The sequence below is a fragment of the Carassius carassius genome, chromosome 15, assembly GCF_963082965.1.
Source record: "Carassius carassius chromosome 15, fCarCar2.1, whole genome shotgun sequence".
Classification (NCBI taxonomy): domain Eukaryota; kingdom Metazoa; phylum Chordata; class Actinopteri; order Cypriniformes; family Cyprinidae; genus Carassius; species Carassius carassius.
In genome coordinates, this window is record NC_081769.1 from 24,946,264 (window position 1) to 24,973,349 (window position 27,086).

Below are 27,086 nucleotides of genomic sequence, written 5' to 3' on the forward strand. Positions count from 1 at the left end.
AGGTCAAGGTAAGTTCCGCCGAAGGGTGGATTTTATTAAGGTGGTGTAGGGAAAAATAGCCAACGTGAGGGGTTTCCGGTGCTCAGCCTTCTCCGGTGCTCAGCCTTCTCTTCCTACTTTGGTGCGCAGTGCTGTGTGGGTCCGTGAGGTCCGTGTCCTTAGCGGGCTGGCGGTCACACGCTGCTGTCTGGAGTGGAAACACAGAGAATTGTTAGCTGAGTCTTCTGGAGACATCTTTCACCTCTGTGTTCGAAGACGCTGCTTATAAAGCCCTGTTCTGATGGGCTGCAGGTGTGACCGCTCAGCCCATAATGAGCAGGTGCAGGTGTGTCTGCTCTGTTTCCAGGGCGACACTGATGAGAGCTCGGGCCACACGTCACAGTATATAACTCCAGTATTATAGTTCGGGAGAAACTATTATAGGTTGGTGATATGACCTAAAATTTATTTCGCAATACATGTACTTTTATTTCACAACAATATACACTCACTAGCCACTTTATTAGGTACATCGGTTTAATTGTTTGGTAATACAAATTGCTAATCAGCCAATCACATGGCAGCAACTAGATGTGGTGAAGACGGCTTGAAGTTCAAACCGAGCATCAGAATTGGGAAGAAAGGGGATTTAAGTGACTTTGAACGTGAAATGGTTTTTGGTGCCAGACGGGCTGGTCTGAGTATTTCAAAAACTGCTGATCTACTGGGATTTTCACAGACAACCATCTCTACGGTTTACAGAGAATGGTCCAAAAAAGAGAAAATATCCAGTGAGTGGCAGTTGTGTGGACAAAAATGCCTTTTCAATGTCTGAGGTCAGAGGAGAATGGGTAGACTGGTTAGAGATGATAGAAAGGCAACAGTAATTCAAATTACCACTTGTTACAACCAAGGTGTGCAGAATACCATCTCTGAACGCACAACACGTCGAACCCTGAAGCAGATGGGCAACAGCAGCAAAAGACCACACCAGGTGCCACTCCTATGAGTTAAGAACAGGAAACAGGGGCTACAATTTGCACAGGATCACCAAAATTGAACAATAGAAGATTATAAAAATGGTGCCCGGTCCGATGAGTCTTGATTACTGCTGTGACATTCAGACGGTAGGGTCAGATTTTGGCGTAAAAAAACATGAAAGTACGGTTCCATCCTGCCTTGTCTAAACAGTTCAGGCTGCTGCTGGTGGTGTAATGGTGTGGGGGATATATTGTTGGCACACTTTGGGCCCCTTTGTACCAACTGAGTACCGTTTAGACACCACAGCCTACCTGAGGATTGCTGCTGACCATGTCCATCCCTTTATGACTACAATGTACCGATATTCTGATGGCTACTTCCAGCAGGATAATGCACCATGTCACAAAGCTAAAATCATCTCAGACTGATTTATTGAACATGACAATAAGTTTATTTTACTCAAATGGCCCTCCACAGTCACCAGATCTCAATCCAATAGAGCACTTTTGGGATGAGGTGGAACTGGAGATTCGCATCATGGATGTGCAGCCGACAAATCTGCAGCAACTGCGAGATGCTATCATGTCAATATGGACCAAAATGTGTTCCTGTGGCTTAGTGGTAGAGCAATGCATCAGCAGCGCAAAAGGTTGTGGGTTCCATTCCCAGGGAATAGACATACTGATGATAAAAAAAAAGTAAAAAAAAAAAAAAAAAAAGGTATAACCTGAATGCAAGTTTTTTGGGGATAAATGCTTCTGCCAAATGCATATATATAAATGTAAAATCTCTGACAAATGTTTCCAATACCTTGCTGAATCTATGTCACGAAGAATTAAGGCAGTTCTGAATGCAAAAGGGGATCTAACCTACTACTAGCAAGGTGTACCTAAAAAGTGGCCTATGAGTGTATATCCCAATGTAAATATGGTTGCTACAATGCGAAAATTTATAATGACACTGAAAAGTCAGAAATATACATTCTATACAATACTATGCTCACCGAACTAACATAAGAAAAAAGTTCTCAAGCTTACAGAAGAAAAGTAAGCAGCTAGTAATATAATAAGAATAAAGACACCCATTACAACTATTTGACCCTTCATAGAGAATTTGATTAACAGGTGATCTGGCCAATCATAACGCTGAATCACCATTTTGTCTGCCAAACAAATCAGACAGGAGAGCAATGTTGGTGGACTTAAACTTCAAAGATGGTGTGGACTGATGTCTTTCCAAGGCTGAAATAAAATACTGTCTGATGTTTATTCATGTTTATTTCATGCTCATAAATTATTTATTTCATTATTTCATAAATACAAAGAGATGTTCGCTTTATGTGCTGCATGAACTGGGGTACTACAGAGATCTTTCACAATACATTAAAAAGCCACAAAATGGTATTTATTGTTTAAATTTCTTTAAAAATACAAAATGTAAATGTTAAGACTTTGTATTCGAACATAAGTAACCTGCTCTGTCTTTTTTGCTGTCACATTGTAGGTGTACAGTTCCCCACACTGTTCAAAGGGCTAGGCAAGATGGAGGGTGAATACAAGATAGAGCTTAAAGCAGACGCCAAACCATTCTCCATATCAACCTCAAGACGAATCCCGCTATCTCTCATGTCTAAAGTAAAAAAAGGACTCACGCGCATGGAAGAGATGGGAGTAATCTCAAGGGTTGAAAAACCCAAAGACTGGTGCGCCGGTATGGTCACTGTCCCAAAACCAGGCAAAGATGAGGTGCGCATTTGCGTGGATCTCACCAAATTGAATGAGTCAGTTAAGAGGGAGAGACATATGCTCCCGTCAGTCGAACACACACTTGGGACAGCTAGAGGGTGCCAAAGTATTCTCAAAAATTGATGCAAACGCAGGTTTTGGCAAATTCCCCTTGCCCAGGGATTCTGCTATCCTCACAACGTTCCTCACTCCCTTTGGGAGGTTTTGCTTTAACCGCCTCTGCTTTGGCATATCCTCAGCACCTGAACACTACCAGAAGAAAATGTCTCAGATACTGGAGGGACTCTATGGCGCCCTGTGCCAAATGGACGACATGCTCGTGTACGGAAACACACAGACCCAGCACGACACACGACTGCTTGTGGTACTGGGGAGGCTGCAGGAGGCAGGCGTCACGCTGAGAGGTGAGAAATGTGAATTCTCAAAAGGGCATGTCAAATTTCTCGGACAGATCATAGATGCAGCCGGCGTGAGAGCAGATCCTAACAAAGTGAGGGCAGTGACTGACATAGAGGATGCGAGTGGAGTGAGACGATTCCTCGGAATGGTGAATCCCCTGGGAAAGTATTTACCACATCTGGCAGAAAAGACACAGCCACTCCGGGACCTGTTAAAGAAGCAAAACGTGTTTAAGTGGGGGCATGATCAACAAAGAGCATTCAACAGCATCAAAGAGGATCTGAGCACGCCACCTGGGGTGGCGCTCTACAAACGCAAAGGCGGAGACTGTCGTCTCAGCTGACGCGTCATCATTTGGACTGGGAGCTGTGCTACTCCAGAGACAGGAGGATGGACACCTCAAGCCAGTCGCGTATATCTCCAGAGCACTCACAGACACTGAGAAAAGGTACGCACAGATTGAGAAAGAGGCCTTGGCAATCACATGGGCATGCGAGCGTTTCTCAGACTTCCAGGTGGGCATCACATTCCACGTTGAAACGGACCACAAGCCTCTGGTCCCATTACTAGGCTCCAGGAGCCTGGATGAGCTCCCGCCGCGCATTCAGAGACTCCGAATGAGACTGATGGCTTTCAGTTTCTCCATCTCCCATGTAGCCGGCAAGAAGTTGGCCATGGCGGATGTGCTATCAAGGGCACCGTTGCGAGACAGAGGGCAGCCGGAGCAGGAAGAGGAAGTCAACCTGTATGTAAACATGATCATGTCAACCCTCCCAGCTACGGAAAAGAGGCTACAAGAAATAAGGGAACATCAAGATTGTGATGAAATACTGAGCCAAGTGTAAAGGTACTGTACTGAGGGCTGGCCAGACAGATCCGCAATAGACAGAGCTTACCTACCATACACACATGTCGCGGAAGAGCTATCAGTGGAGAACGGCTTATTAATGAAAGGATGTAGACTAGTTATTCCCAAGCTGCTACAGACAGACATCCTTCAGAAACTGCAAGCAGGACACCAAGGCATAGCAAAGTGTCGTGGAAGAGCCAAGCAATCTGTCTGGTGGCCGGGACTGTGTACCCAGCTTCAGAAAGTGGTCGAGGGCTGCGACATATGTGCAAAAGAAAGAATCAACTCCAAAGAGCCACTGCTGCCTACAGAATTCCCTGATAGACCATGGGCAAAGGTGGGTGCTGACTTGTTTCAGTGGAACGATAACCAGTATCTATTAGTGGTAAATTACTTTTCCCGTTTCATTGAGGTAGCTAAACTCACATCTACAAATTCATTAGCAGTAGTGGAACATTGCAAGTCTATCTTCGCCAGGCATGGCATACCGTCCGAGGTCATGACAGATAATGGACCCCAGTTCTCATCTGAATGCTTCACTCAGTTCGCAAAACAGGGGGGGTTCACACACACAACGTCCAGCCCCAGATACACTCAGAGCAATGGAAAGGCAGAGCGAGCTGTGCGGACAGTTAAAGGCCTCCTCCAGAAAGAGAAAGACCCATTTCTGGCACTCATGGCTTACAGAGCCACACCACTCGCTAACGGGTACAGTCCAGCACAGCTGTCGATGGGCAGGCAGCTCAGAACAACAGTTCCGGTCACTCTGTCATCTCTCGACCCAGGCTGGACTGACATAACCAAACTCAAAGAGGAGGAAAAGAAAAAGAGACTGAGATTGAGTTGGAACTTCAACAAAAGACACAGAGCTCAACAGATCACAAAACTGACTCCAGGTGACCATGTCTCGGTAAAGGACACAAAGGAGAAGGAGACAGTGATAAGACAGGTGGAAGCTCCAAGGTCAATCATCATTGACACTCCCAGAGGAAACCTGCGCCGAAACCGAAAGCACCTTGTCTGTAAGCCAGTGGCGCCAGCAGCGCAGACCATCCTACCAGAGCCAGAGCAATCTACTGGTCAGCCAGTGAGGCTAGAGCATGCAGAGCAGGGCCCAGTTCAACCATGTAGTCCTGAGCCTCTGGCACGTTACCCTGCAAGAGAGAGACGACCTCCAGGGTACCTGAAGGACTTTGTGGTTAAATAGCGGGTATCCCTGGTGAGACTGAGTGGTTTCTACTGGGCAGAATAAACCCCCACACTCAGTAGAAAAATCGGGTAGTCTACCCCACCTTCTTAGTTTAGATTTTAAGTTAATGTTCATTTGCTTATTGTTCATAAGATACCATATGATTTACAGTTTTACAGGAATATCTGAGGAAAAAGACAATGGGTCATGTTGTCTTATGCATAGTGCAACAGTTTGAATTGGGAACACTTAACTTTTGATATAGTTAGTTTAATCTTGAGTTATATATCAGTACTACTGATCTTAGAAAGGGGGATGTAGTGGTAATGGATTTTATAGGACACATGATGTGACGTTGCCCCCTTGTGGTTAGGTGGGGGAAGTGGTAAAATAAGCACTTTAATAAAGTTATGCTTAGAGAGCACATGTTGGACTTGTGTCTCTGTGTTTATTAGTTAAGTTAGATCCACTTAACTCTACATAAATCACACATGTGCAGTATTTTTACTTAAAAAGACAACAGCCTAATAAACGCGCTGCCTGTCATTAATGTTAATCCAAGAACAAAAGAAAATCATTCACTGATCTTGACTGAATATATTTAATAACTTTACTTGATTAATCTTTATTTTATTTATAAAAAGAAAACTATGCAGTGTTTTTAAACTTTTAATTATAGTTTCTGTACCTGAAATTTAGTTTAGTTGTATTTATTTATGATATTGCGTATTGATTTTTTTGTTCCTTTCTTATTACTGACCTATCTTATTACTTGTCTTTAACACTTGAATATTTGAAATTTATATTAATCTAGTTGTTTTTGCTATGGTATTTTTTTAATCACAGGCAAAATTCCTCTTGCAGTGTTTTGTAGGCTGCTTATTTTTGCACATGTTATTCAGGTGCAACATAATGCTTTGTAAAAATGTTTGACATCTAAATGTTTGACTTAATTTTTTTTATATTGGATTTTTTATCTTATTGGAATCGAAACTAGGAATCGATAAAAATCGGAAACGATAAAATTCAAACGATACCCAACCCTAGTAAGAAATGTTACGAACATAGATAAAATAACTGCTGATAGTCAATCATATTTACAGTACAAACCTTGAACTATGAGGGCAAAAAAAAAAAAAACCAAAACAAAATAATCGTTCATTAATCGTAATCGAGGTAAAATGTTCAATTAATCGAGGTTTTGATTTTAGGCCATAATCGTCCAGCCCTACTAGATGTCTTCACATTTTCATAACAAGTGCAAGGATAAATTCCTTTTATATTTATTTCATATATGATGATGTAAGTGCATCAGTAATCAGCACTGTTCACTATAAATTTGCAACAGAAAAGCTACATGATTCCAATGTGATGTTTTCAAAAATTGTATCTCACTAAAAATAAAATGTAAAACACAGGCCATTTTAACATGCTAATGATTCAACATATAAACAACAAAGACAAAACATAAAAAGGATGCTAACTAGATGGTTACGAAATTTGTTGTCATTTGGCTTTGTTTGCCAATCATGTAGATCCAAATCAGGTTATTCTCGTAGTCTGGCACATGCGTGAGGTGGCACAGTCTGAAAATGTGCCCTCTCTCTCTCCCTCTCACTCGCCGACACAAAAAACAACAGACAGTACAGCTGCAAACAGACTGTACTATGTCAAGAGGCAGCTAGCCCTCATTTAAAGTCACCATGAAATCAAAATTGAATATTTTTATTTTTTAATGAAATACTGTGTTTATTATAAATAATTTATCTGTGCACTTCATTATTTTTATTTAATTCATGTGCCCTAGTAATCTTTAAATCAATAATATTAACCTCCCCCTAAAAATTACTCCTCTTCTCTTCCAGTCACAAGCTATGGTGCAAGGGCGGAGCTAGTGACATGAGAGGTAAACGCAGGGAAAAACAACAGGGGCAAAAACTGAAGATGACGCTTCACTTTATAGAAATCAATGCATTGACCAGTGCTGACGCAAGCCATGGGGGAAGTACACTACCCTTAAATATTGAAAGGATATTAGGAAATTACCACAACATTACTCTTAGGACATCGCACACTATTTTTTATGAGTATGACTTGACCTGATGGAGGACGCACTTAGTCGATAACAACATTACACAAAAACTGATAACTGATCTTTAAACACACTAAAGTGTAAATACTCAGACAAACACAAGTCACAAGTTTGTTGCTCCTGTGACCAAGCAATGTGATGGATGATGCAAACAAAAGTACATTATGGTAATCCATTGTACAGTACACATTTATTGAGCTTAAGTGCAAATCACAAAATACTGTCATTTGCTTTTAGCTAGTATTTACTTTGTATCTTTTTCTACCAGGTGCTTACAAAAATTAAACATTATAATTTTGCTCCAAATCTTTCTTCTGTGGAACATGAAAGAAGAAAGTTTGAAGAACATAAATGGTTGCTTTTTTTCATGCAATTCCAAGGGTCGTTTGATAGCTTTGTGTGAGAAAAAAAAAAACGAAATATTTACAAAGAAACTCCTTCCAAAAAGTGTTATTAACTCAAACAAAACATTTTGGTTAATTGAAACAAAAATAAAATAAAATATAAAAAAGATGACAAAGCCTAAACAATTGGAAAATTTTAAATTACTAGGAGAAATAAAATTAAAACCGAAAACCTAAAACTGACTTATAAAAGTATTCAGACATTTTATTAAAAATAAATAAATGAAAAATAAATTAGGATGAAAACTAAAAATATAAAAATAAATGATAATTTATAATATTACTTGAAACTATAAATGTATATTGAATACTAAACCAACATTGCTGCCAGGGGAAAAACTTAACCGAATAACTAAATCACTTGAACTGGATCAGTTCCTTTGTGATCTAAACATTCAACGATTGATTCACTGAAAAAAAAACCGATAATTTCACAAATGACACATTTATACTTCTCTTGTGAACTTGCTTAAAAGAGCTAGAACAGATGTCACAGTTTACAGTCAATGACTTAAATTACATTCTGATTCTCATGCAAAGCTATATGACTTCAAAAGACTTGTAATAAAGCATAAAAATTTGTATAGAACAATTTTATCATGTTTTTTAAACTTGAAAGCTTTGGTCAACAATGCTTGTAATTTCACAGTAAAGAGCAAATCAACCACAGAAGAAGAAAAAAATAAAAAATTCACACTGGTCAGGAACGACATGAGGTTGAGTAAATAATGACTAAATGAAAGTGTTTCTGGGCCGATCATTCATTAAAACAAGGCATGAGATGTGACAGACTGGATTGTCAAATGAAGGTGTAAAGTCAGCTTCTATGCGATAGGCAGCTTCTGTTGAACTGTGAGGATGTTTGGCAGCTCTCTGACTGCTGGCAGCTGGGCAGACAGCTGCAGCAACGAGCGACTTGTAGGACGTGTGGTTATGTAACAATCAACATCATTTCAGACTAGTTTAACATCAGTGGCTCTGCAACCAGGACAGGAACTGACTGACACTTGATACAAATAAGCAAAGGTGGCCCAGAGATGCTCCAGCAACCTGTGCAGTAGGTTAATGGATAAAACATCATGTTCTCAGAGAATGTGCAATTTGTTCTCCACTTTGCAATCCTAACCACTGTTTTCCACAGTACCATACTTGTGCACACAGCAAAAATCAAGTCGTCTTGAAGCTTTAAAGGCAGGCAAAACTCAGAATCACAGGTGCGGGATATCACAACTAGATCACGCTGAGAGGCCTGTCAGAGATTTAGGGAATTGAAGCGGCCCATGCTAATGACAGTGCTGATGCCAGAGATGCTTTGCTGGAGCTCAGCCTGGTGCTGTTGATCCCCTCTGCGCCTGGGGATTTACCAACCAAAGCCCCCTAAACTCCTCCTTCCATCTGAGCAAAGAGATAAGAAGCAGCTCTAGACACATGGCCGATCACCAGCCCCGCACCAAATCAGTGCGCCGCTTTCCACTGAACTAAAACATATTATTAATCAGTCAAATTATACATATTTCTTTTCTCCTCTATGCTCATTTATTATCTATTTTGGATGATTTACTAATAACTCCAGATATACTGGCAAAGTTTTTCCATTCTTTGCTTTCCATTTCCACTCTTTTCAACATTCAACCTTTGTTTTCTCTTCCACTTCTCTAAAGCAGTACAACATGGCCTCGCCCCCTTTGCTACATGTTCTGGTTAAAGGGGTCATCGGATGCCCATTTTCCACAACTTGATATGATTCTTTATGGTCTTAATGAAAAGTCTATAACATACTTTGGTTAAAATTTCTCAATGGTAGTGTAAAAAAAACCTTTTTACCTTGTCAAAATCAGCTCTGCAGAAATCAACCCGTTTTTTGAATGTTGCTTTAAATGCTAATGAGCTCTGCTCACCCCTCCCCTCTCTTCTGTGGGGTGACGAACTGTGCTCTGACAGACTGTTTACTTTACAGCAATACAGCATAATTTTTGTCACACTGTACAACAATAATTACTTTTTTTATTTTTTTTCCATTTTTGTAAAGGGTAGATTTAGGGTTGGGGTAGGTGTAGGTGTAGACATTAATAAAATACAATCTAATAGGTAGAAAATTAACGATGGAAAACGATGCAGAGAATAAGGCGCAGCGCAAGTGTGTTTGCTAGTTTCAGTCTGGCGCCGTTCGTATATTTCCCATCCAGCGCCACGTCGTTTAATTAACAAATGTATTTGCGCTCATTTTTGCACCCATAGGCGTGCTGGTCTAAAAAGAGATGTGTTCAGGTGCATTGTTGGCGCAATGCTATTTTAAGGAGCTGAAACGCAAGGCGCAGCGCAAGTGTGTTTGCTAGTTTCAGTCCGGCGCCTTTTGTATATTTCCCATCCAGCGCCACGTCGTTTAATTAACAAATGTATTTGCGCTCATTTTTGCACCCATAGGCGTGCTGGTCTAAAAAGAGATGTGTTCAGGTGCATTGTTGGCGCAACGCTATTTTAAGGAGCTGAAAATAGACTGCACCATAGACCAGCTCAAACCTGGTCTAAAGTCTGGGGCAATGTTTTTTCTTAGTTATTTAAAGAGCGTACACGCTGCTTATTAAACACAGGAATGCACAGCAGCACACAAACATGCCAAATATAAAAAATTAAAGGATTGCAATGCTTAAGATTTTTTTTGTAGTCATATATATATATGCCTACATGTCATAATGGATAGTCATCACGTATCAGAATTAGGCTATTTGCTCGGACACGAGCAGCTCCGTTTCATCTCGGAGACACGTTCTGTCTTTGCGCTTGCCAAATTCCACCATGTAAATACCAAATCTGTCATGGAAGAGCGCAACTGGCTCTTAAAGGGAATGGAAGATGAGACTCTGATTGGTTTATTCCACGTTACGCCCAAAAAACACTCATTACTCATTAAAGAGGTCTTACGGGTTTGAAACAACATGAGGGTAAGTTATTAATTACATAATTTTGCTATCTGGGTGAACTAACCCTTTAAGAGAAGAGGGACAACCTGTTTAGACCATGCACCCGGGCGCGCCAACCGTTTTTCCATCGTTAATATAGCAAAAGTGGATTTGGACACGCCCAGAGTGCACCTGTGCCGTATGCTTTACACTTTGCGTTTAGATTGTTAAAATAGGGCCCTAAAAAAGTGAAAATCGCAATCAACCACCCCTTTAAATGAATATGTAAATATGTGAAGCGCACTTTCCTCTCAATAACAAAATAAACACATAACCAAAATGCCAGTGAAAACAGCAGTTAAGAAAGCATCTGATCATAGTTGGATATGTTTGCACTAGTTCCACAATTTGCCACTGTCAAGTTGTCACGTTTATTTATATTGCACTTTATACAGTAGGTTGCAGATTTGTGAAAACAGTGTCAGTGTTGCTTTCCATTAGAATTACAACTTCACTTTCTACTACAAAGCCCCTGAATTGTGTTCATGTTTTTAATCGCATCTGAAATAGATGGACTGAATGGAAGAAATGTTTCCAATGTCAAAGGCGGCAGAGCCACACCTACCCATTTTGTAATCGCCACTGACTAATGATAGTTCAAAGATGTTCACTACCAATTTCTGAGTGAAAATTGTTTCAAATGTAAATCCTACACCATATTTCTTTTATTGTAGGACAGAGGTGTTAGAAGCATCAGATTGTAAGAACTGATTGATAATGAACTAGTTGACTTTTTTTTTTAGCAGAACTGATGCAATTAGAATGGCGAACTCTATGTGACATACACTCTATGCATTAGCTGTAGTACGATTAAACTGTGCATGTAAACGTAATTTGTACTTTGTAAATTTTGAAAACACAGTTTATTTCATCCCTAGCAAGACCGCAAGGGATGTAGGGAGGAGGAATGTGTGTGAGAGTGAAGCAGACAGTAAAAGTCTGTCTCTGACTGTTGAGCTCAGCCGTGGTCAAGCGCCTCACACTCTCTCTCTTTCTCTCACACACACACACACACACACACACACACACAGCTCTCCAATATTCAAAGAAGTAGTTAGGCCAGGTCAAGCATGAAGACACATGCAGATAACCATGTTTTCAGGGAGAAAAGGACAAGAGGCGGAGAAGTCTTAGAGATTTTGTATCGGCTTTCCTTGGGGTAGAGAATCTTATTTCTGTATGACGTTGAAGTCAAGAGCCGATCCTGGTTGTCAGCACTCAGATCCTGGGAAATTGTATACATTTGACCCTAAGAGCGACAAGATAAGACAGTTTAAAATATCACAGTACAACAGTGTAGACCTGAAAGAGCCAAGTGTTCTCCTCCCGTTCAATACGATCCATTTCAGACCAATCAATAATTATGCAAGTAAACCGCAAACATCGGACAAAAGCCCATCAGACAAATGTCTTTGCACTCCAGCAAATCTCACAGCTGTAGCTAATCTAAATAACTGAAAAGTTACTTTTGGGTAACGTTTTGACAGTTAACAAAGTCAGTCTGGAAGCTATTCCAAAGTACATCAATCCAAAAACCCTATTGGACTGAATTCTGTCCTTGAACCAAAATATTTATATGCAGACTACATAAGGGTCAACTGAGCAAGAGATCTATCCACTGGTATAATAAAAATGTATAATGAGTTGTGGCAATGAATTTTTTACTTTTTTTAAGTCAAATTCACACCAAACTTTCCACATTACATTTTATTTACTGTTGGGAAAACACATAAAACACCAAGTATCTCCATTTTAGTCTGGCAAAAATTTGACAATGCTTAAAGGAATTTAAGAATGTTTTATTGATGATAGGGATGGGACGATAACCGGTTTTTATTGATAACCGTGATAAAATGTGCTGAAGGTTAGTAATATCGTTTAAAAATGAATTATCATTAAAACCGTGTTTGATTGTCGCGGTTTTAATAACTCACTATTAAATCATGTCCAGCCAGCAACAGTCTGATGCAAGCGCAGCGCACAATGTTTTTTTTGTTTTTTTTCGAGAAGGAATGGCGAAAGTCAGTGACTTTTCTATGCTTTTCTATGCTTCTACACTTTTCATTGTAAGGAAGGAAATGCCACAGAATTTAATCTTTCTTTAAATTAAGTGCATAGAGTTGCTTGTTTTATTAGTTGTTTGTTGATTATTAAATATAAAACTTGCTGAAATGTTTTCAGTGTGAGCATCAACTATTTTTGAACACTTTCATCTCGTTTCAACAAAACCGTGATAATATTGATAATCGTGATAATTTTAGTCACTATAATCGTGATATTAAATTTTCATACCGTCCCATCCCTAATTGATGAATTTGTTTATTACAAACATGTAGCTTTTCGCTTCACAAGACGTTAATTATTTTACATTAGTCATGCAGATTACTTGTGATGCTTTGATCAGCTGTTTGGATGGCACCCATAAACTGCAGAGGATTCACTGGTGAGCAAGTAATGTAATGTTAAATTTCTCCAAAATGTAGATGAGTTTGTTTCCTCATTGGAACAGATTTGGGGTAAATTTCCATCAGTTTTTCACTTTTGGAACTATTCCTTTAATATTATTAAGTTGTTACAGCTTAGTTGGTTGTCACTACACTGCATAAGCGGTGACGATTTTACATTTGCCAATAGAAGTATTTTTTGGGGTATGGTCTAGGATATCCTCTGATAAACGAGAGCCATTTGATGTTGTGAAACTGCAGGACAAAATATGAACCATTAAAAAACACCAGTAATAAAATAACAAGAGACCTGAGGGAAGAGTGAGGAATGATTGCTCCTACTTCATTAACTCCTAGCTATAATTCCTGATCTACGTCTGCCTGCTTTAATAAACATGCAACACAAAATATAGAAAGCAATGATGTGTTATTGTTTAGACTGTCATTAGTGATGGATATGCTCATAGTTATTTGCAATGCGGGAGCTGGCCATCCTTGCCAGTACCAGACAAGGAAATGCAATCCTCATCAGCAGTGGTAGCCAAAAGTTCCCTGGGATCATGCCAGATGATGTTTAACAACTGCATAGCGCAAACAAACACCTGACCCAAATTTTGCACAATGAGACACTGCTAAATGATACGACTAAAGGTTTGTGCGTAGAATGATGCAATTTAAAGTCATGAGCTGTTTAAGGCATAAAGCAAACTCACCCCAATTGCACTCCAAAGGTTTTCTGTTGTTCGTTTGCATAAAGTTAAACTTTTCAAAACTTTTTCCACAGTGGGCATGCCCCCAATGCATCACCAATGGTTGCCAATCCCCTCTTACATTGCTAACTCTCACTGAAAATCAATTACTTCATTTTATTCTGACTCACTTTGTCAGACCAACATATGAACAATAGTCACGTTGATATTTTTAAGACGAAGATAAACAAAGGCCCTAAAGGTATAGTTCACTCAAAATTCAGAAAATTCTGTCATTAATTTCTCACCCTCATGTCATTCCAAACCCATAGACCTTTGTTTATCTTCAGAACAAAATTTAAGATATTTTTGATGAAATCTCAACTACCCCGTTAAAATGCCCAGAAAGGTATCAAGGACATTGTTAAAATAGTCATAGACACCAGTGGTTCAACCTTAATTGTATAAAGGTATAAGAATACCTTTACGCACAAAGAAAAACAAAAACAAAAAAAGACTTTTCAACAATTTCTTCTTTTCCGTGTCAGTCTTGAATGCGTGTTCACGAGAGTACCACAACGATAGTTTCATAAAATTATGGTTGAACCATTGATGTCACATGGACTATTTTAATGATGTCTTTACAGCCATTCTGGGTCTTGAATGTGGTAGTTGCGTTGCTGTCTATGCAGGGTCAGTAAGCTATTGGATTTCATAAAAAACCATCTTAAAGGTTAGTTCACCCAAAAATGAAAATTTGTACATAAATTACTCACCCTAAAGTAATCCTATGTGTAAATAACTTTTTTGGGTGTTAGTATCAATATTTAAGTCTTAAGGTTATCTATAAGGCAGTGTGCTCCAAAACGGTGACAAAATTCACATTTACAAGAAAAAGCTTTCCAGTTCATCACTTCCACCAAAACAGCTCAACTATTTTTTTGAAGTTTGCATCGTACTTCATCTTTTCATCAAATCTTTTGACCAATCAAATGCTTTCTACAATCTGAAGCGCCTGCCCCCTGCACTATAAATAGATGCTGAAGCACTGGCTGAGAGCGGTCAGTTGTTCACAGTGTAGAATTTAATGTACAGTGAATGGCTCGTAGTGCACAATGTAGACGACGGGGAACTATTCCAACAGTGTAAAAATGAGGTCTGGTTTAATGCGAATAAATCACATGCAATATTTAATGTGCATCTTGTCAGTAAAGCCGGTTCTGTAATCAGCTGTAAATATCCATCACCTGTGTGGTTTCACATGGAGAAGTAAATGCTCAAGTGATGGAGATTTTCCAAACGATTATAGAACCGGCTTTACTGACAAGATGCACATTAAATATCGTATGCGATTTATCGTGCAGCCCTATAATAATAAATTTAATCAAGCTTGTGCTCACTGTTGTGAATGGAAGCAGTTCCGGGCAGATGACGTATGAGGTTAGCTTTGCGCATGGTGAAGTGACGAACATGGAAGCAAAAGAAAGAGATCAAAACAACGGTCACTAATTAGAAATACAAAACAAGGATTTGTAAAGAAGAATATGGGAGGATTTCATAAGCCAAGAGGAGACTGGTTTTCCTCTGCTAAAATAAGGAAACATTGCTTCCTTTGCTCCTGTTTACAAACATTTGTTTTCTCATCCTCTTAGAGCTGCTTCCGTGTACAACTGTTGGCGCAAGCCACATTAAAGTACTTATTACGCTTTGAATATGGATATTTTTCTTTCAAAAACGCATCGATTCGCTATAGGACTCCTTTGTTCAACCCCCGGAACCGTGTGAGACACTTTTTATTATGTGTGGCTTTTTATTTAACTTCTTTTGGACTGATGCACCGCAACACCTGCTGACTGCCATTAACCAGTTTGAAAGATCAAAGACCATGATGTATTATGTGTCGAGTTAAATAATATAAATGCTTTACTTGGTCAGACTAAGGTCCAAGCGGAGTAATATAACTCCCACTGAATTTATCTGAAAGAAGAAAGTCATATACACCTAGGATGCCTTGACGGTGAGTAATTAATTAATTTTCATTTCCGAGTGAACTATTCCTTAAATTTTACTATCAAGGCTGAACCAAGAAGAGAAAAACTTCCAACACAATACAAAAACTATAAACTGAAAATATGCTTTCAAACACTCTGAAACCCAGAAGATCAACACAAAATCTCATTAATGTAATGCATTGTGAAGCTAAAGCCGTTGACTTGTTAAAGTACGATGCAGAGTAGGGCTGGGCGATATATCGAATATTAGCGATAACATCGGAATAATTTTGACGACGATATACAATTTGAATATATCGGGAATATCTAATATTTCAAATCCAAGCATACTTTCCCAAAAGAACGCGCCGAATGTCCAAAAAAGGAACCTGTAACTGCTGTCTGCTCTATGCCCCTCTACTACGAGAGCTGTAATGATAGCGGTTGCCAGATAACAAGAGTTTAAATCTCCGAATCAGAGCTCCACTGTTACAAGGATACATTTTCTGCCCGGTGTTTGCTTATTTTAAGCAATCTGGCAACCATGCGCACGTGCTCACTCCTCATTGCGAAAGAGCCGCTGACGATAATCTGAAAACACTAATCATGACATACTCATAGATCGATTACAAAACTATACAGGTATTCAAGGGCAGGCTCTAAGATGGTTTAGATCCTACCTGTCCGATCGCTACCATTTTGTTTACTTAAATGGAGAGTCATCTCATTTATCATCAGTAAAATATGGAGTGCCACAAGGATCCGTCCTAGGTCCCCTTCTATTTTCAATATACATGTTGCCCCTTGGTAATATTATTAGAAAATACGGAATAAGCTTCCACTGTTATGCTGATGATACTCAGCTATATATTTCAACGAGACCAGATGAAACTTCCCAATTATCTAAGCTAACAGAGTGTGTTAAAACTGTAAAAGATTGGATGACAAATAATTTTCTCCAATTAAATTCGGATAAGACAGAGATATTAATTATTGGACCAAAAAACAGTACACAGAATCTTGTAGATTACAATCTGCAACTAGACGGATGTACTGTTACTTCCTCTACAGTCAGAAATCTGGGTGTTATATTAGACAGCAATTTGTCTTTTGAAAATCATATTTCCAATGTTACAAAAACTGCATTCTTCCATCTTAGAAACATTGCCAAGCTACGAAACATGTTATCTGTTTCTGATGCAGAAAAGCTAGTTCATGCATTCATGACCTCTAGACTGGACTATTGTAATGCACTTCTAGGTGGTTGTCCTGCTTCGTCAATAAACAAGCTACAGGTAGTCCAAAATGCAGCAGCTAGAGTCCTTACCAGGTCAAGAAAATATGATCATATTACCCCAATTTTACAGTCTCTGCACTGGCTACCTATTAAGTTCCGTATCTGTTACAAATTATCATTACTTACCTATAAGGCCCTAAATGGTTTAGCTCCTGCGTACCTAACTAGCCTTCTACCACGCTACAACCCATCACGCACCCTAAGGTCACAAAACGCTGGACTTTTGGTAGTTCCTAGGATAGCAAAGTCCACTAAAGGAGGTAGAGCTTTTTCACATTTGGCTCCCAAACTCTGGAATAGCCTTCCTGATAATGTTCGGGGTTCAGACACACTCTCTCTGTTTAAATCTAGATTAAAAACACATCTCTTTCGCCAAGCATTCGAATAATGTATCTCTTAAATTGTGAGTGTAGTTGCATCTGCATTTTTATTCTTTAGCTTGGGTTAAACTAATTTTACTTTGTTGGATCAGCAGCTATGCTAATGATGTCTCTATCTTGTTTCTATGTTTTGCCACGGGATTTACATCCCGTGGTAACTAGGATTTACACAAGCTCCAGTCTGGATCCAGAACACCTGAGAAGAGATGATGCTGACCCTCAGAGGACCCCAGATGATCCTAACCTTGAATCAACAAACAGAACTAACAATTATTGCTACATGTGTGACTGCATCATATAATTACTATTAATTAATAATATTGATAGTTCATCATCTAGCTGACTACGTCTTGTATTATTATTATTATTTTTATTTTTCTAAAATCCTGTCAAACGTGCACAAACTACTAGCTACTACTAAATATTGTAGAAACATAATTTTCTGTAAAGTTGCTTTGTAACGATTTGTATTGTAAAAAGCGCTATACAAATAAATAAACTTGAAAAAAAAAAAAAATAAACTAACAAGCTGGAATTGAGCGATTTAATGAAAGCGTCGTTCAGCCGGTCTGTGTTCTGTCGTGAGATCTCAACTGTATTGTTTGCATTTGTGATCGCAAAATAAATGCACTTACTCGACCGCTGATGTTTGAATAGAGAAACATAGGCTATGGCCATTTGGAATCACTGATATGTTTACCAGTTTCCATAATATAGACAGAGAGAATGCAAAAGTCTTTGGTATTCATTTATATATATAAGAAAAAGCTATGTGCTTCAGCAACTAGCTCCCCATCTAAGAGGGTTTTTAGTGTCAGTAGGACCATAGTTTCATGCCACAGAGCTTCTCTTAAAACCACAGACAGTTGACAGACTTGTGTTCTTAGCTTAAAAACTTGTTAAAAAATTTAAATAAAATACTTATCCCAGTTGCATAGTTTAAATTGTGAATTGCATGCACTAAAAAGAAAAATGCACTTTCTGTAACTGTTACTTAATTTGCACTGCTTCAGTTACATATAGGCCTACATGTATTCATTTAATAAAAAGCAGTAAGTGATCTCTTGGTCTAGATTTTTTAACTGCTTAAATTAGCTATTTAATCTAAATAGTTTTTTTTTTTTAATGGGCAAAAGAAAATCATGTTTTATTTTTTATTATTTAAATGCAAATGCAAACATATCGAGATATATATCGAATATCGTAAAAATTGTGACAATATCGAGATATCTTTTTTTTTGTATATCGCCCAGCCCTAATGCAGAGAGAGTAATTGGAATGTGGAAAGTAAAGTATGTGACGGCACCCAAACTGGTATGTGGAACTGTTGTGGAAGGACTAATGATTAAACCATTGCAGCTGTGGGCACACATGCTTATTTACACCAAAGTGTGCAGTAATTGTGTGTAAATGGCATCTATTGGGGTAGACTGACCAAAAGTGGATTAAATTCTCAAAGGAAACAGAAAAAGACAACCGGTGATGCATGCAATACACATCATGCAAATACAGTAGGGTCCAAAATCCAAAAGAAGCATTTTCTAATTTAACACAAATTCGATGTTTATTATATTATATTATATTAGCTGAACAAAATATTTTGCAATATTTTCTAATTAAACATAAATTGGATGATAAATATAATATATTCAAATTATATTATATATGCAAATTATATTATTTATAGTATAATCTTATCAATGGAAGTCAGTGTTGTCATTGTATACTAAAACTAAAGCTATTAAAAATCGTTTTTATTAATTGAAAGTTACAATTCTAAAATTACTCAAAAAACCAAACAAAATTACTAAAACAAACTAAAATTGCAAAGAGGTAACCGGAAATATAAAAGTAAAAGTGAATTAAATATTACATTTAGTTTTCCTTTAAAACAACAATATAAAATGCATTTTAACATTGAATTAAAATGTAAAATAGTTTTAGCTTTGTTCTCAGATTTTTGGCCCAACGTTATATGTGCTTCTCCAGCAGCAGGAATGCTTTCATAAACAGGATGCCAATATGAGGGAGGTGCCAGACTAGAGACTATGGTGACAATCACCTCCTGTCCTTCTTGCCATTACATTACTACACCAGAGGCATCACATTCTTATGAAAGCGAAAAACAGAAGATTGTAATTTCCTGCTACTGAAAACAAGAATAAAATGCTCAGCATTGGTGGATGTGAAAGGTGGAGAAAAAAAAATGAAAACCCAGTGATCAGTGGATCTCCCAGAGCTTTGCTACTCATCAGGCAGTAAATCAAAGAGCAGGGAGTGAGCATTCAGGTGACATTTTTCCCTGTGGCATGGCAAACACAGAGTGAGTCCCTGACTGATGGGCGACGAGGGATATCAGGCTCATTCACTGTGGAATTATAGCACCTGCTGCCCTTTCCAGACATTCCCATTCATTTCTCCTCTCCTCGCAGGCTGCCATATGTCACTGGAGGACCCTCAGTAGGGAACAGTGTGGTGTGATGACTGGCCATTTAATCAGTTTGGGTTGTTTAAGATAACGGCTAAGTTCTTATCTATCTGCAATAACATACATGACAGGATGATGATTCTGTTTTCCTACTGCACTGCTGATACAGTGTCCCTAAAGAACACTTTCCTACATTTCAGATATTTGGAAGATTTCTAAACAAAATGTAAACCGTTGCAAACCACCCAGCAGTTTGTATATAAAGCATCCAGAGTCCATATTTAGAGAGTCCAGAGTCCATTTTTTTCAGTTTATCCAAATAGCATTAAGAATTCAGAATTGTTTACATTATTGCACTTCTATTAAAATATAAATACCGGTACTGAAAAATGTAATACAATATTAAAATTACAGATTTTATTATAACTTTTACTGTCTAATGCAATACAGAAATTTGCATTTAAATAAAGTAAAATGTGTTCAAGTTAAGTGTACTCTACATTTCTACACAATGTCTTTTCATTTACACTGACCAAATTTGATCAATTTTGCAATATCATTCTGCTTGGGAAAAACTGATCAGAACTTATTATAAATGATAAATTAACTGCAATTATGTACAGCGATAGTTTTTACAGTAAGTGACCCTGTTAAACAGGGATATTATAATTAAAAATAAAAACTTAAGAAAACATTTTTGTTACCAGAAGTATGGACCTGCTGAAAAATTAAATAATCAGTGTCAAAATCAGAACAGATTTTTTTCATGGACCACTATTTTTTAAGAATTGTTATTTTGGAGGAATTTATCTCTGTATTCAAGCAAAATTGTAAAAGTATTTTTAATTCAGCCTGTCTTAGGTAGAGAAAGCCTGTTCTAATTAAAAAAATAAAAATAAAAACACCCCTTGCTAAAAGAGTGTGGGCAGAGAAGCAAGCGGTGAACTTGATGTCAAGCCAGTGCATTTCTGTTTGTGAACACATTTGAGGATGGGGTGAAAAGGAAAAAGAGAAGCCGTGAGGGCTGATAAGGACAAGGCACTAGACACATACTGTGATAATGGCCAGTGAGCTCTTCCTCAGATCTACAACACTTCATGCCATCCGCCACTGATGGTGCCAGTGTGGCATGCTGGCATGAAACAAAGGACATTAACATCAGTAGAGAACATTATTTTTCCCCTCACAGTGTGAATTTCAATGCCATTGTTTTACTGAGACAAATCTTTCATGTCCTCCATTTTACATGTGAAAGAAATGGAAAATGGAGCAGTTAAAGCCAGGGAAAACTTCAAGACGAAATTCCGCCAACAGCTCATTAGTCTGATGGTTAGAGCGCACCACAGGTGCTGCGGTGTCCTGCCTAACGAGGTATGCTATGGTCATTAAAGATTCTCTCACACTTACTGGTGACACACGGCCGTTAACCTAGGCAACCTCAGTGGATTTAAAGAGAGTTTGACTACAAAAGTTACAAATGTTTTTTTGGACCTTGCCATGCTCATTTCTAATAAAACCATTAGAAGGAAGATACGCAATTAAAAATTCTGTTTCTTTAGAAATATAGTTTACTTCAACATAATAGAACCATCTATGAAAATTATTAAAAGGACAGTTCAATGAAAAATCTATATTTTGTCAATTACTCATGTTTATGTCATTCCAAACTTTATTTTCTATGTGGAAAATAGTAGGCTATATTGTGGAAGTATTTATTTAGGTATTTATAAATACTGTGTATTCAGTACAGACCATTATATAATTTTTTTTGCAAACTATATATATATATATATATATATATATATATATATATATATATATATATATATATATATATATATACACTTTATAGTATGCATAGTAGTGAAGTAAGCATTCTCAAATGCAAGGAGCATACTGAATGAGTTGTTTTCAACAAATCAATTGATACAGTTCAAAAATCAGACTAATGAACAATTCATAAATCAGAATGGCTGCATCCAAATATGCAAAATTCTAGAGCTGAAACAACGAATCGATTTAATCGATAAAAATCTATTATTAAAATAGTTGTCAACTAATTTAGTCATCGATTCGTTGCTAAATAACTTTTATTTGCCATAAGCGGCTCATTTCGTGCATATTTCAAATCTGCGGTGATCAAAGTGTGGCAGTAATGAGCCACCGGAGGTTTTACTCAGCCAGTACAGCAGGAGAAGTAGCGAATAGCCAATAGCTGGCCTCGTTTTATGTCACGTGCTTCCCGAACAGCGTCTCTGCAGCATTTAGCGGGATGTGGGAGACTGGGAGTACTTTACTTTGAGCCTTCAAAAAAGAAGAGTAACCTGTAAACTCTGCACTACTGAACTGTTTAAGGGGACGTTCACATATCGCGTCTTTTGCGCGCTCAAGTTCGTTATTTCCAACACCGCACCGCATCGAGTTAAAAACATCTCAACTTTTCAGAATGCTGCAAGCGCATCGCGGGTCATGTGACAAGAACTAACCAATCAGCTTCATCCTTTCCCGTAACAACGTTAAAAGCTCAGTCAAGATGAAAGGAACAGCTGATCATAGTTGTATATGGATTTCCATTTTGAAATAAATTTAGTAGCAGAGCTACTGCAAGCGATTTTTTGAGCTGCAAATCCATTTATCCTTTGCTGAAATTTCCGCGTCTTCAAGGAGAGAACACGTCATGGTTGCTTAGCAAAGGCCGACAAAGGATGACTAACACAATAAAACAACTCCAGGTATATTTTTGATTAGGATATGACAGTGCAAAATGGTTAAAATCTCTTAAAAATCTATGCTGAAGGATAAAGACCATTTATTAATAATTTACTTGGGGAAAAAATGGGAAAAACTAAAATATAAGTACATAAACCGATTAATCGATTAATCGTAAAAATAATCGACAGATTAATCGATTATCAAAATAATCGTTAGTTGCAGCCCTACAAAATTCCCTACTAAATAGTAGTTAAAAAAGTATGTGAAAGAGCTGCATGTCCATGCATTTAACATTATGCAAAAAATACCCAGATGGCCTACCTTTTCTGTGAAGATATCTGAATAGTGAAGCACCACAACGGACACTACACGGTAGGTCACATGACAATGACAACAAAAAATGTAGCACATCCAGATTACATTCATTACTTCATAAAAGATAATCTTAAAAATAAAAGTAATTATTTAAATTCAAATTACCTATTACTCTCCAAGTAATTAGGTATGCATTTCTGATGCAATTACCGATTCGTTTACAAATTTTGGTCACTATGAGCTGTTTTTTATGGAAAAAAGACCATTTGCAAGATTTTAATAAATAATTTTCTAGTCCACGGGAAAATTAACAGCATACAAGTTAGGAATGACATGAAGGGGAGTAAATAAATGACAGAACTTTCATTTTTTTGAGTGAACTACTCATCCAAGCGTTATAAATATTTTCCATGATCACACCTGAAAGTTTGCTCACATCAGCTACCAACACATAGTTTTCAGTCACTGTTGCCAAAAAATCACTTAAAAATATTTCCAAATTGCAAACAAGTATTCATAATGAAAATGAAAAGCAGACTAACTTAATGCGCTGCATATAGTGCCATTCAGAGACAATGAGTAATTTAGTCTCTACTCCATTTAAGAAAGATTAAAGTTTTAAAAAGATGGATTATTTAATGCAGACTGCAGTGTAACTCCAAATTAGCAGGCTAAAAGCAAACATTTTTCCTAGGTATCGGATAAACAAACTGTCCATCTTTTAAAAAAATTGTTGCTCATGATATACTCAAACAATTGTGACAATATGGTAAATAAAAAAGGAAAGAGGCCAACACCATTCCTCCCTTCAGATTCTGCTCAAGCTCTAGTTCAAGCAATAACACGTCTCAATCGCAGAGTTCTTCGCTTTGTGCTGATACACTCAAAAATAATATCATTAAGCTCTCCCTCCTCACCACTACACACTGCATTAAAAGAAACTAGCTCTAGCCAAGTGTGTCGGAGGCAAACGAAGCCAAGTTTTTTAAGTTACTTGATATGATGGAAACTGTTTGCATCACATTAGAGAGTTGACTCCAAACAAAACCAGCCGGAATCAAATGCTGACATCAAGAACAGTGCATATGGAACATACTTCAAATGCATGAAAACACTGACACCGGCAAAAACACTGAGATCGATTCGCTTATAGAAAAAGAAAAATGTAGGGCTGAAACTTGGTTCTATGCTTAAGATTTTGAGATGTGAATAGTGGAGGCAGATGAACATGAGCTTGAAGGGGCAGGGTTTTATCGGACGAAATGATTGGATAAATCCCACATACGTCAGCATAAAAAGTCAAATTATGACATTTTCATTAATTATGTGGTCAAAACATTTCTAAAAAATTTAACACACAGATAGTTCGCAAAGTAATGGTACACAATCACAATAATAATATAAACATTTAGAAAACATAAGGGTGAATTTTCATTTCAAGCCGTTTTTGAACTGTTCCTCTGAGAAATCTATCAGAAAAATGGAAATGAGCATTTAAAATAATTCTCCTAAATTTTACTGAGCCTTACCTTGTTTCAATCCTGTATGAGTTTATTTAATGAGATGTTAGGAACAATGACAGCCTCACTTTCACTGTATGGAAAAAAGATGCAATGGAAGTGGGGACTGAGGCTGTCAGCCCCTTACATCATGCCTCGGCTCATATCTCGCTTTGTGTTCCACGGAAGAAAGTAATTCGAACAAGAGGGTGAATAATTACGGCATTTGCAGTTTTTGAGTGAACTTCTCCTTTAAGCATCTTTTCTCCGTGAGCAAACGTCCAGTGCTCCCTGTTTACCCCACACACAGGGGACTCCGTCTATGTTCTGTCATTTCCAAGAATTAGGAAAGAGTGTCAGATTCCTGCGGTGAGTGGTTTGCCATGTTACTCTAATGTAGCAAAACGTTATTCTTGGCTGACCGTCGGGACAAAACCATGGACTGAAAATGTGTGCTTGCGCTACATTTCTCAACTTGTTTGAAAAACCCAGACAGCTGATTTGACTCCTATTGTGCCGCATTGTTTGCAGGAAGTAAATCTTCATATTCAAAATACGAAAAGTGCAACAGTTTCTACGAATTTCAGTTAAAATAGTAGGTTAATTCCTGCAAAACGCCACGTCTAAGTTTTACTAAGAGACTTCATAAAATGTTATTACTGCCTAATCGAGACATCAACGGAAAATACTTTCTAAATATGCTTACTAATTCAGTCTCGACTAAGACGTATATGTAAAACACAAAACATTTACGCGCTAGAACATACCTGACACAGCTGTTGGCGTTGCTGTGGCCATTTACTCTCCAGGGCAGCGTGCCGTGGTCTGCATCCCATCGCTTGTCAAACGGAATCGCTGCTGACGCCTCTCTCGGTGTTATTTGGACGCTCGCGAGCCAACAGGGCTTCCCCTCCTGCTTGTCAAACTAGAAGCGCAATCATGCGTTCAGCTGATCAGCGCAACAACAACAGCCACAGTGTCGCGCAACGCAAACAATTCACACCACACCACACCACCCTGCACGCGACGCCCCGGGGGCCCCGCCCCCTCCCATATTCTCACAGTTCTAGGGATGATTAATAATCATGAGGTAGTATACTTCAGCGACGCTCATTGGCCGAAGAAAGTACCTTAATTTTTAGCTCCCTCCTCTCAGTCAGCCACTGCGAGGTGACGTCATGGAACATTCCAAAAATTCCTTGTCACGGTATTCTTCATTTCAAGGGGACCCTGAAAAAGTTGTGTTGATATTTTTAACAATCAATATTCCTGTGTTTGTCTTGTTTCTCCTATATATTTTTGTATATATTAATATTTTAAAGGAGCAGTTTGGACTAATGGTAGCATGGCCCACATGGGGACTATTAATGGGGTTAACAACCATCAGTGTGGACTTTAATTCATTTAACCCTTTCCCAGGGGCATGGAGGAAAAGTAAACCAGAACATTATTAAACTCCCAGGAAATGATTATTCCCAAGTATATCATAAAAAACAGACCCAAGTAGCAAATTATCACTCAGTGTTTTCCCCAAACTTTCCAAAGCCCTTTGTATACCAATTCCTGAGAAAAAAAAGTGCTAAAAAGCTCAAAGCCACACCATACCTGTTGGGAATAAGTTGTCTTTTCACTTTTCCTGTTGGATTTATATTTCCAAACAGATTTCTTCCTCATTGACCCACCCTTTAGCCTTCAAAAATTCCCAGACCGTGTTGAGTTGAGTTCAACGCATCTGTTCTGTTGTTTGTCTCTGAATATACTATAGTATTCACAACACTCTATGAATCTAAACACAGTAACCCTGACTACTATATGACAAACGGTTGACAAAGGAATGCTTTGTTTAACAGATGCAAATACAGTGCTGGGTCGATACCCCAAGGACAGTTTAATTACTGAGCATAAATATAGCTTTCTAAACTCTACGCCTACTGGGCCACCAACCTATTATTATGCTTTTTTATATTTATTTCACAAGTCAAATTACTTTCAAGGAAGCACAATAGTGGTGCTTGAGGAAATGAGCAAAAACTTGAATGCGTAAGAATAATAATAATTTTCAAAATCCCCAAAGATTTTGAATAGCAGACTTTTAATGTGGTCTCAGACTTTTGGACTCCACTGTATACCAAATACCATCAAATGACATCTGATCCTACTCAGTGTTATTTTAAGATGATTTTTTAAAATAATATTATAGTATTTATTAATACTTATAAAAGTAAAAGTTTTCAATTTGATTTTTACTTTGTTTGTTATGTGTTTATCATTTTTATTATTTTTTATTCACTGTAAATCGATCTTAATTTATACTATTTTTATTCATTTATATATATTTTAGTGTTTGCCATTTTACACTACCAAGTGAAGTTACCTTTTTTATAGGTTTTTAAGTTTTTTTTTTTATTTCAGTTCTATTTCAGTTAACAGAAATGTTTTTTGATAGTTTTAGAATCAATTTACTTTTAGTTCAACTGTATCCCTGCTGGGCCTCTAACTTGTTCTTCTTTTTTATATTTATTTCAAAAGAGTCAAATAACTTTTAAGAGGCATTAAAGTGTTGCTTGAGGAACTGAGCAAAAACTATCAAAACTTGAATGCGTAAGAAGGTCACCATATATATTATATTATATTATATTATAGTCATTTTAGTACGCTACCAATCCAAGTTACCTTTTTTAAATAGGTTTTTGTTTATTTTTTTAATTAAGTTCAAGTTTTCATATTTGGTT

At 37.8% G+C, this 27,086-nt stretch overlaps 1 protein-coding gene across 2 annotated transcripts in view; it reads right to left on the reverse strand.

Moving 5' to 3' along the window:
* The window catches only part of LOC132158670 (transcription factor HIVEP3-like), a 91,890-nt gene extending 66,499 nt beyond the window's left edge, over nucleotides 1-25,391 (reverse strand). For both annotated transcript variants that reach the window (XM_059568181.1, XM_059568179.1), the window contains exon 1: nucleotides 25,122-25,391. The gene's annotated coding sequence lies outside the window, so the exon portion shown is untranslated. The remainder of the gene's footprint in view (nucleotides 1-25,121) is intronic.
* Nucleotides 25,392-27,086: the final 1,695 nt, after the last annotated feature.